Source organism: Labeo rohita, chromosome 16 (assembly GCF_022985175.1).
Source record: "Labeo rohita strain BAU-BD-2019 chromosome 16, IGBB_LRoh.1.0, whole genome shotgun sequence".
Classification (NCBI taxonomy): domain Eukaryota; kingdom Metazoa; phylum Chordata; class Actinopteri; order Cypriniformes; family Cyprinidae; genus Labeo; species Labeo rohita.
The window spans coordinates 8,202,425-8,215,160 of NC_066884.1; the positions used below are offsets into that span (position 1 = coordinate 8,202,425).

The following is a 12,736-nucleotide window of genomic DNA, read 5'->3' on the forward strand; positions in this document are numbered from 1 at the left end:
ACACTTTGCATAATGCAAATGTCCAAAAACCTACAAAAAAATAATGTTACGAATGCATGTCTCTCCTGACAATGAGACATAGGAGGTCGTCATTGATCTTACCGTGCAGTTGCATCACAGATATCATTGTTGAATTATTGTGAAAAGATTTACAACTGCATGATATCTTTAGCAGCATCCCGTGTCAAACAGCATTGATGAAATGAGTGATTTAATGCAATAGCTTGCCGTACGCGCTTGGAGTGAGGCAGGACCTGGGGGAGGAGACATGTGTATCACGCTTTCGCTCATGCTTCTGTGTTTCGCCTACCAATTCCACCTCATCATGCACATTGTTCCCGTGAACTGAACGAGCGCGCTGACACTACGACCATCCAGCATCTCTCCAGCACACCTTCCTTCATCCACTGTGGATCTGCTTGCGTTCGGAGAGAACTGGAGAGCCGGACACAATAAACAACCGTAGCTTTGCGCGGGTCATTATTTAATTCGTCAGACTTCATGGGACGTGCTATTAACGCGAAACGATTTAAAGACCTACTCGTCGACGTATTATCCGTTTCTGCGCTTGGAGACAATGTTTTAAAACAAACACTGGCGAGCGCGCTTCGCTTTAAATGAGCTCAGATTGGAGAGCCACTGGGAACCCAAGCAAGGAACTAACTTAAACTACGAAAGTAAGTATTTCGCTTTATTTTTGAGTGTTTTACTTGCTTCGTGATTGTTTTGTTGATATGTCAAGATTATTTCAATTCATGGCGCGATTTTCACAGATAAAAGGTTGTCAGTGCCATTCAGGAGAGTTTTAACATCTGTAACCAGATGTTTTTGTACTACATTTTGCTCCTACAATTTTCGTCTGCTACAGATTATAGAAACCTAGCATCTGTCACTAAACTTAGTTATGTCAAGTACATACTGTATCTCACTGCAAACGCGTTTTGTTATTGTTTTTGATGGAAAACGTGGTCATTTATGAAATAATTTGTTGTGGTAATCAAATGTACTTCCACCCTAATTTCATTTTAAGTATCCTAATTTATAAATATAAGTGAAAATTAAACATTTTAATTGAGTTAGCAAATATAGAACAAATAGATATAGCATGCTAACAAATCTAAAATATAACACTGTGTGTGGCAAATGTATACACTATCCTATGTTTATGGGTCTAGAAATAGTATTTGAAGTGTTACAACCCTGCTCAGTCTGGTCAGCTTTTAACATGGGCTATGTGACCCTGGACCACAAAACCAGTCTTAAATAGCAGGAGTATATTTGTAGCAATACATGGTATGGATCAAAATTGTCGATTTTTCTTTTATGCCAAAAATCAGTAGGATATTAAGTAAAGATCATGTTTCATGAAGATATTTTGTAAATTTCCTACCATAAATATGTCAGAACCTTTTGATTAGTGATAATATCCATTGCTAAGAACTACCTCTGGACAGCTTTAAAGGTGATTTTCAAAAAATTGACCCTTATGATTGGTTTTGTGGTCCAGGGTTACATATAGGTGAAAAATGTGGTTAAATGTTATATATCAAATTGAACGCAGTAAGCTGCTGATTCAGATGAGACCAGTTTTGTCCTCTGACATTGATTTATATGATCTTAAATCATTAAGATTAAGATTAAGACTTTCTTGGACCCAGATTGTATTTTGTACTGTACGTTTTTATACATAATGTCACCTCAGGAGGATAGTGATCATGTGTGGCAGTGATTTCACCGCTTTAGCTCATTTTTGATTGGCTGAACTGGTAACTGACTAACTAGTCATTAGTGTATCCATTTATTTCAATGGCACTTCCCTTCCACAACAGCTGGCGGAGGATCCCATCTTAGCTCATGCTCAGTTATGCTGCCATTTTTCTTTTTTTTGTACAGCTTGGAAATTACATCATGCCAACACTTATTGGCTGATGACACTACGAGAAAATGCACAGTCGCAAACCCTTCACTAATGACTATCCAGAGCTATAACATTAAAGGCAGCAGACAGGGTAAATTATGTCAATTTCACACTTTTTTAGAGCCGCCTAAAACGATCAGTGACTTGTGAAATATCTGCTATCTACCATCTGATATAACTACATATTTGCAATTTCAATATTAAAATATTTGCATATTTGCAATTTCAGTATTAATGATTTTTTTTTTAAATGTTGTCAGAATACACAGATATTTTTAATGGGTGTTAATGGACAAAGATGGTGTAGTTACAGCATCTTCCAGAAGGGGTTATAATGGGTCCAGTGCTAACGAGCTAAACCTTGACCTTTGTTTCTCACCCCAGTTTATGCAATTATTATCCATCCTTTCATACATTACATTTCAGTCATATGTGTATGATATAAAGTGCTTATTTATCCATCATGGTTTCCCTACCAGTATGCAAGACTGTTGTTTATCCATTTTCCTACATGTGGTTTACAGCTGTCTTTTGAAAAATGCCAAGGCTTTTGCTGTCCGAATTACATGCATGCCTAAATAATTGACATGCATGAATGATTAATTCAGACATAAACCTTAGCATGGTTTTCATGGGAGTACAGGAGCTGGCCGTTTGTCGCTCGCGCTTCTAGAAGGCTATTGAATAAATCATCGTTCTAGAACTGACAGGGAGCGAGCCTCGGGCACTGTGAGCTCATCACACCCTGTTATTCATATTAATGTTTTTAAAAAGGCAAAGTCTCACCAGACCCACAGGCAAATTTTGTATTTTTTTCTAGCCAGTACAGTGGCATATGTTTGGATGGTTCAGGGAACATTATTTCAAAGGTGAACAACATCCAGCCACTACAAGGTCTATCCCTGAGTCATTTGTGAGGTGTATTAGGATGCTTAGATGGTATTTTGGTGCATGGGAGTGCTTATGTTTTTCTGACTTTAAAGTTCAGGTGAGCTTTATAATCAGTCGTCTGTATATGGAGGCATACAAATATATATTGAAAAAAATAATCTGACATATGCACGTATACCAGGGGCATTTCCTCAGAGAAGTCAAGGGAGGCAGTGCCTCCTTAAAATATTGGATACTGGCAATGCCTCTATCGCAATATGATTGGATATGACTGGTTATATTCGGCTGTGATTGTTTCATGCGATAAATCCCACCTCTTGTGTTTGTGCGCATTATGCATTCTCGAATCAGTCTGAATGAACAATATAATGGTGTTAATGGGCAGACTAATTTAAAAAAAGTAAGCACACAACTCACACATTTAGATATAACTACTTTGTTATGTCAAAATAAGTCTTAAAATGGCATGAATGACTTGCTTTGATGACTGATGATCTCAAAAAATCAAAAATGGTCAAACATTACTATTAAAAAGAATTGCTGAACATATATGCACAAATAAAACATTGTTTAAATTGTTCCTGGCTTGAGGTATTATTTTGGAATAAATGTAAAATGCTTAAAAACACTAACTTGATGAAATTCATACTTGGCTTCAATAAATATATTAATGAATATTAATTACATTGTTAATGTAAAAATAAAGAAGAATAGGGTTTTTTTCCCCTTCTTTTTCTGACAGTGTAAGTAGTGTTTATTTAACCAAGAAAGTGTGACTGGGATATGAATTTACATTTTATTTCAGAATACTACTGCACACCACTCATATATTCATATGCATATAGACATATAAAGTTTTGAGAAATACAATAACAAAAGGGAAAGGGCAGTATTTTAAGCAATAGTCAAAAAACTAAATTCTGCCATCATTTGCTCACCCTCATGTCATTGCAAACCTGTTTGACTTACTTTCTTCTGTGGAACATGAATGATTTAAAAAAAAAATGTGACCCTGGATCACAAAACCAGCCAATTTATATCATTTGAAAGCTGCATAAATAAGAGTTCCATTGATGTACGGTTTGTTAGGACAATATTTGGCTGAGATACAACTATTTGAATTCTGGAATCTGAGGGTGTAAAAAATCTAAATACTGAGAAAATTGCCTTTAAAGTTGTCCAAATAAATTTCTTAGCAATGCATATTACTAATCAAAAATTTAGTTTTGATATATTTATGGTAGGAAATTTACAAAATATCTTCATGGAACATGATTTTTACTTAATATCCTAATGAGTTTTGGCATAAAAGAAAAATCGATCATTTTGACCTATACAGTGTATTTTTGGCTATTGCTACAAATGTACCCGTGCTACTTATGGCTGGTTTTGTGGTCCAGGGTCACAGATGTCTAGTTAGATTGTTTTGGTCCCCATTGGCTGTCATTGTATGGACAGTAAACAAAAACATTTCCTCTGAAGTCATACAGGTTTAGAGCAGCATAAAAGTGAGTGAATAATGATAGAAGTTTTAGTATGAACTATGCTTTTAATGCAAACCCTTAATGTGGTTATTATACCATGTTAACATAACTTTGCACTTTCTCACTGATCATAAATTAACCCCTATTAATGATCTTGATCTCTAGACTTGGATTTCCTTTTTAAGCGCAAACATGCACAGCACTATCATTGTATACTGCACTTGGGAGACAATCACGTACTGTAACAAGGACTTGCATCATACGCACAGCAGAGATCGGATCCGCAGTACAATGAGGCCCATAAATGCATATTTGCATTGAAATAAATTACATAACTCAGCCAAAGTTGCACTAGTTTTTCTCTCAGAAAGCAGGGTAATGGATTTACTCAGGGAAAGATGTTATACATGTAACCATCAGCAATTTTGACATCAGTGGTAGATATATCGGCTCAAGCAAAGTAGCATTTGTTTGCCTCTGTATCCCAGCTCACGTTGGTGTTGTTTTTTTGCCTGTGTCAAGGTCGACTCGGGGTGATACGCACTGGCCATTTCCTCTGGCGCGCATGGAGTGTCTCACTTATGGAGATCACAGCTTACAATCCATTATGATGTAGCCCAAACCCCCAGGCAGCTGTGAACTTAAGTGAAACATGGTTACACTCTTAGTGTGAACTGTGGTTGGGAAGAACAGAGGGACTGTTGGGTGTTTCATGAGGTGGAAGATTCAAAATTCAAGTCATTATTTTCTCTAATCCAATAGCACTAGCTGTAACGCAGATTTGTTTATCCTTATTTGGTAATATGGTCAAAATTGCACCCATGCATCTGCTATAAATTGGTATACTGAACTTATCAAAGAAATAATGAGCAATATATGTTTATATCCCATCATAGTGCCAGTTAATTACCATTTGTATGGAGACAAGCGTCATTCTTTAAGGCAATGATTGCACCTCGGGCTAAAAGAGACCCGTAGTGCTTCATAAATGTAATGGATTGCTTTCCGGCTCCATAGATTAATGAGGAAATGGTAAGGCCTGGTTCAGGTCCCCTTAAGCGCTCTTTTGTTCAATTGAGACGAAATGGAGACACAGAATGTAACCCAAGGCTGTAATTAAACTCAAAATGAAACGGGACACACGATTTTCCCAAAGGACAGCCGCTTTCCCAAGGGAAACCCAAGACTCAAACTTTTTCAAATGGGTCTCAGAAGAGTGCCAGATTTGTGAAGGGAAAACAGTTTAAATGAATAGTTGACCCAAAAATTTAAATACTGTCATTATTTATACCCTCATGTCATTCCAAACCTGTATGACTTTATTTTTCTACTAAACACAAAAGAAAATATTTTGGTGTTGAATGTTGGTGGTCCCATTTTTTGTCCATACAGTGCAAATCAATAAGAGCCAAAACTGTTTTGGAAAGACATGGTTGAACTATTCCCGATTTCTCTTTCTTCTCATTTGTTGAAAGATGCATGAAATGATACTTATGAAACGATGATGTCCAAACCCTTACCTGCTCTATACAAGTACCATAATGGCACCAGTGAACCAAAAGCCTTGGAAATGCAGGTCTATTTTTGGCCCATGTCGGATGGCTCTCTCCTTTCCGCTCGCCTGTGTGTATCTGTTGTTTTGCACGGAGAATAGACAGCTGCCAGACACAAGCAAATGATTTTATCGCTTGAGATGAAGATGCCCTCCGTTGCTGATAAAAGGGCTTTGTAAATACACAAGTGCATAATAAGAGCCATCTAATTCTGACAGCCTACGTGATGGAAATTTCTCCCTCCTGCTTTTTCACCATTCTTCCAAGTCTTGTCATATTGAATGTACAGTTTGTTATTAAAGCAATAAGCCCCAAGAAGCTGTGGTTTACAGTGGATTTATAACAGCTAAGTGCTGTTGTTAGGCATGATGCGAAGCAGAAAAAAACCCCTTAAAACCCCCTTAGCTGTTATAAATTCACTGTAAACCATTGGGGCTTATGGCTTTTCAAAAAAAGGTTATTCCATATACGTAGTAAGGTTTTGCAAAATAAAACAGAGCAAATGAAGTTTGGTTCCAACATGCTATAGATCCATTTTGATTAATTTGAGTACAAATGTGTTTTCTTTACCAAGAAAGTGGCAAGATGAAAACCACTATTTTCTGCTTCAAACTTTCACATATCATCTTTAGGTTATAATAACATTAAAAATTCAAATCCAGATTTTGATTTTCAAAGATTTATTATAAAAACTGATTATTTTTTCCCAAAATGCAATAAATACATTAGGGCTCTACGCTTACTTTTCATTTTAGGAGCACCTTCTAATCAATAATTAAAAAATCTGATCAAAAATTAGCATTCCCATTACGAGGTGGTATTTGTCATGATTCCGGTCTCTGTTTCCCTGTCTTGGTTTTGTGGACTCTTATTTTGAAGTATTCTTTCTCCCCATTGTTTCTGTTTTCCCTTGTTCCTTTGCCCATCTTGTTAGTTTCCCTAGTGATTGATTAGCTCCTCCCCATGTTACCTCGTTATCCTGTCTATTTTAACACCTGTGTTTGTCATGGTTCTGGGTCTGGTGTTGTTCCTGTATGGCTGCTTTGTGTGTTGCCTTGTCTTTTGCCCTGAGCCCATACCTGGATTTACTTTGTGTTTTGTTTAAATAAATGTTTGCTGCATCTGGATCCTCCGCTCCTTTGTTACCTCGACCACACATTAAAATATTTGACTCCTTAAAGTGAATTAAAGGGGAATTTTGTTACCTTTGTAATGGCATTTTTTTTTTTTTTTTCTTTATTAAAAGTATGTCATCTTTTATGTCGAATTTTTACAAAAATATATTTTATAAGCTTATGTTTATATAATTATTATTGAAACAACAGAATAAGAATAAGTTACCAATCAAATGAAATCAGTATTAATAAAATTCATTTGTAAAGACGTGGCACAAAAGAACACAAAAGTGGCTTTTAGGTATATTTTCATTTGTTTAGTAAGGCTCAGAGATGGCATAAGTGCAGTCAAATTCATAAACTCTTGTTGAGATTAATGTTTTAAATATACAATTTTGAACATAGAATTATTAAATTATTTTAATAACTAAAAAGAAGATAAAAATGAAACTAATACTGCCAGTAGGTGGCGGTAAGTCACTGATTTAATTTTCTGAATCATATGATTCATTTGATTCGTTCGAACGGCTGATTAATTCAGGAATAAAGAATGTGACTCTTTTTATGAATGTGTAATTGATTCATTGACTCACTAGAAAACGCACGTTCATTCGTAAACAAAACACTGCTGTGTTTGAATGGAGATGAGCAGCGGCTCAGTTGTGACTTTATTTCAAACTATTTTTGACGATAAAAAAAAGAGCAAAATCAACCAATAGTATTATAGTCAGACAGTGTAAGTCACTAAATATTAACTTCTTGTTTAACTGTTGTATTGAGTCAATATCTCATTTGCAAACTCCCTTAAATATAATGAAAAGCTGTCACTCATCTTAGTTCATCACGATCTCACAAAGTTCCATTATAATCAACGAAACTCTCTACACTGCACAATGAATCTCTTATTTACACTCTCTCTACACTTTGTTTATGAAAGGATATGTCAGATATGTCTGTGATACATTACTCAACGTTGAAAACTAGGATGCAGGGTGTATTCAAAGCGGCGCCTTTACTGTTTACAGTGAGTGAAATGCTGCGCTGTGATTGGCTGAGCGGTTGTATCGCATTTTGCAGAGAATGGAGACGCGGCTCAACCAATCAGAATCTAGGACCGGAACTATCTGTTTTATTTTGGTTGTCTTATGATCATGGAGGTTGTACTTATTTGAGCAAAACTACAGTAAAACAGTAATATTGGGAAATATTTTTACAGTTTAAAATAACTGTTGTCTATTTTAATGTATTTTAAAATGTAATTTATTCCTGTGATGCAAAGCTGAATTTTCAGCATCATTACTCCAGTCTTCAGTGTCACATAATCCTTCGGAAATCATTCTAAAATGATTTTTTTAGGATTCTTTTATGAATAGAAAATTCAAAGAACAGTGTTTATTTGAAATAGAAATTGCTTGTAATGTATAAATGTTGACCCAGACTTTTGAGTGGTGTTGTATATAGATTTAATTAGTAACAATTTATAACATCATCATGTAAGCATTTTGTTCTGGTAAATCAATAAACAGCATATCCATGGACCTTATCCAAGGTAGATGGCTTGTTTAATTTGTTGGGAATAAAAATTAGGCTAAACATTTGTTAGGTTGTACTGTCTTAAAGGGACAGTTCACTCAAAAATGAAAATTCTGTTATTAATTACTCACCCTCATGTCGTTCCAAACCTGTAAGAATTTTTTTTTTCTGTTCTCTTCCCTGAACACATCCCCCCTTCTGCCATTGGTCAGACAAACAGTTAGCCCCGCCCTCACATTTACACTATTGGTTGAGTTGGTTTTACTCTGTTTGAATGCTCAAACAGCGACTTTATGAAGAAATCAACCTGTAAATGTCTTACTTATATAACCCCAATTCCAAAAAAGTTGGGACGTTTTGTAAAATGCCATAAAATCAAGAATATGTTACATTCTTTTTAACCTTTATTTAATTGACTAAAGTACAAAAAAAATCCAGTGTTTTCAGTGGCCAACCTTTAATTTAATTTTGTAAATATAACCAAATTTTGATTTTCATGGCTGCAACACACTCCAAAAAAGTTGGGATGTTTACCACTGTGCCACATCAACAAAGTTTCATTGTTTGGAAATTGAAGATACTAATTACTAGATACTAGATACTAAGTTTTGCAAGCAAAATTGTTGTCCAATCTGTTTTGATAAAAAATGTCAGATGTTTAGCAGTCTGTGATCGTCGTTGTCTGATGCTCCTTTTCATGAATGGTCATACATTTTCAATAGGAGACGGATCTGGACTGCAGGCCAGTCTAGCACATTGCGTCTGTGTCTACAAAACCACGCTGTTGTAGCACATGCAGAATGAGACTTGGCATTGTCTTGATCTAATAACCATGGACTACCCATGCCATGACAGTCATTTTTGTTGCTGATGAAAGTCTGGATGGTGTCTTTGGTATTAAAAAAAAACAAGCTGAAACATGGACTGGCCTGACCATAGCACACATTTCCATCATCTTTTTGACTGTCTGAGGTGAGCTGTGGTCCAGAGAACCCCATGGCATCACTGCATACAATTGATCTACAGCTTTCTGCTACAGTAATAGAAATTCAAGTTGTATTTATTGATGCAGCTGCAGAATGGGTTAAGTGACAGTGATTTTTCTGGAGTACTCCTGAGCCCATGTGGCTATATTTAACACCGCAGCATGACGGTTTCTTATGCAATGCCATCTGAGGGCTCAAAGGTCATGCACATACACCTGAGGTGTCTTGCCGTGCCCTGTACAGACTGACATTTCTCTGGATTCCCTGAGTCTTTTCACAATATTATGTGTGGCATTTGGTGAAAGACCTAAATTCTTAGTGATTTTCTGTTAAGAAATGTGATTTTTGATTTTTTCTGACACTATTGTCAAGTGATGAGACATAAGCCAACTTCACTTATGACTGAAATGCTCATTTTATACCCAAACATGATATCTTCACCTATTTCCGTTTCACCTGCTTACTGTGAACTGTTTCAAAATAGTTTAATTTGGATATTCTATAACTTTTTCACTTTTATTTTGCCTCTGTCCCAAGTTTTTTGGAGTGTGTTGCTGCCATGAAAATCAAAATTTGGTTATATTTAAAAAACAAAATAAAAACAAAAAAAACACTGGAATGTTTTCCTTTTTACTTTAGTCGGTTAAATAAAGGTTAAAGAGAATGAACAGATCTTGATTTTATGGCATTTCACAAAACGTCCCAGCAGGGTTGCCAGGTTTTTACAACAAAACCTGCCTAATTGCTACTCAAAACTAGGCCAAAACTATCCAAATCATGTTTCCAAGGGGATAAAATACAAGTTTTTTTGTCGGGGTTCCCTGGTAAATTTGCATTCCAGGAGCTAAATATGACGTTACTGGAGTCGCTTCAACTCGTGGACATCAAAAACTACCCACGGCAACAGTGTAAAAGTAGCCCAATTTCGTGGAAAAACTGCATCCCAGCTTTTCTGGAATTGGGGTTGTAGTTGTTTTTGCATACTAATCTGGGTTAAATCTTAATATTAATCTAGTAAAGCTATTTGGTTCAATGATGAACTTCAAAATATGCTACATATTGAACAAGCTGTATGTTTATCCCTCGCAGTGCTGTTTTGATTCTTGCCAAAGTAAATAAGGCATCTACTCTGATGCATGTTGTGCCACTCTGAAAATTTCTGCAAACTGCTATCAGCTTTTAAGGACACATCACAGAGTCTCAGAGTCTCCCTCCTGTGAAGTGCAGGGTTCAGCGGTGTGACATATCAAAGCTTATTAAATCCAATTTAATGACCAGACAGGCTTCCAGAGCATCAGACCTTTGCTTATGTCAGCATTAGCAAAGGTTGAAAAGTCACATCAGTGAATGCATTTAGCATGTAGTGCAGTTATATATTTGAATACACACAGGACGTCCATGATGCAATTAGACCACAGCTAAAAGGTGAATGCAAGGTGAACTCTTCGGCGTCATTGGCAATGATGATCCGGTCTATCTCTGAAACAGAGGGATTATGTAAAAATTGTTGAAAAGGTAATTATGCAAATCGAGGGAGCGGTGAGTTCGTGTTCTATGTCGGCACTCTCCAGTTTCTTACCGGTGGATGGGTCTGCAATAGAAAAGCCTGTTTTTGCCCTTGAGGTAGTCACAGGCTTTTCTCACCAATGATTGTAGATCATAAAACAAGTGAAGTATGACATTTCACATTTAAAGCACAGGATAAAGGTTGCGTGAAGGTCAGAGCCTGTGATGAAGATCAGTCCAACCCATCTCAATGGATCTTTCCTTAAGCGCCATCTAATGCATTTCAGCATTATAGTCATTTTTATGTCTTCTCCATCTCTGTCACGGTGCTGTCTGGAGTCTAGAATTCAGCTAATAAAAGCAGACTGAAATAAAAGTCATGTTCGGCGCCAAAGTTATATGCCATTTTTTCTGATAGTCTTCTTTTAAAGGTGAGCTTGTATAAAGAGATGTCTAATTAGTGGTGCTTGCTACATTTTTATGTCCAAGGGTTTATTTTTTTTCTTTTTGTTAAAAGAAGGAGACTTTTTGCCATTATTATAATGTTTCTATTTTTCTGAATGCATGTCGTTTTAATCATTCCCCAGACCCAAACATCCCAATCATATACTATAAAAATCCATCATGAATATGAATAGAAATAATAATGAAACATTTGTAATTAATGATTATATATTATTAAAAAGATAATCGAAACAAAGAATTATTCTGTGAATTATTCCTCCAGAAATCATTCTTACATTCTAAGAAACTTTTCTTATTATCCAAGTTGAGAACCGAAAAAAAGCTGCTTAATATTTTTGTGAAAACTGTGATACATTTTTTCATCTTTGATGAATAGAAATGTCAAAAAAACAACATTTATTTAAAAAAATATATATATTTTGTAGCATTATAAATGTCTTAACTGTCATTTTTGATTCTTTCTTAAATGTCTTGGAGAATTTTTATCATGCCTATAATGCATTTTTGCTTTTTCATCATAGGAATATAAATATAAATAGTAATAAAAACAATAGATAATTCATAATATTGTTTAAAATAAGTAAAACAAAGAATTAAATAGATTATAGTATTTTAATATTTATTATGTGAAAGTGATTTATATACATTATTCAAATTTAACATTTACCCCATAGTTGCATTGTTTTTTTTTTTTTTTTTTTTCAAAAGGAAAATTATATTAGGTATGAGATGATATACAAGACAAAATCATGGTGAATTTCAGAGAATATTTTTGCTATTTAGTCTGCATTATTTATAATTTGTCAAATTATTATTTTGTCAGAAAAGATTATTTATTATATTTTGAATATATAAAATTCTAGCTGTGAATTTGCCATATCTACCACAGAATGTTATTGAACACAATATATACTTTGAGATATGGTGGAAATAACTTTTTTTCTTGTTTCAGAAAAAAATGAAAAGCATCATGATAGCGATTTTTGCATTGGCACAATTTACATTTCCTAAGAAAATTAAAAATGGTATATATATACTATATGCTAAAAATTCAGCTTTGAAAGCACAGGAATAAATTCCATTTTCAAGTATATTAAAATAGAAAACAGTTATTTTAAATAGTAAAAAAAATCACAATTTTACTGTTTTTGCTGTATTTTGGATTAAAGAAATGCAGGCTTGGTGAGCAGAAGAGACTTACTGTTCAAAAACATTTGACTGGTAGTGTTTATGTAGAGCTCAGTAGAGATTTAATAGATACTGAAAGCATAATTAAAAAGAGTTA

The 12,736-nt window shown here is 35.0% G+C and overlaps 1 protein-coding gene across 1 annotated transcript in view; it reads left to right on the forward strand.

Moving 5' to 3' along the window:
- The first annotated feature begins 241 nt into the window (after positions 1 to 241).
- kcnj21 (potassium inwardly rectifying channel subfamily J member 21) overlaps positions 242 to 12,736 on the forward strand; it is a 28,937-nt gene continuing 16,442 nt past the window's right edge. The window contains exon 1 of the mRNA XM_051130532.1: positions 242 to 677. The gene's annotated coding sequence lies outside the window, so the exon portion shown is untranslated. The remainder of the gene's footprint in view (positions 678 to 12,736) is intronic.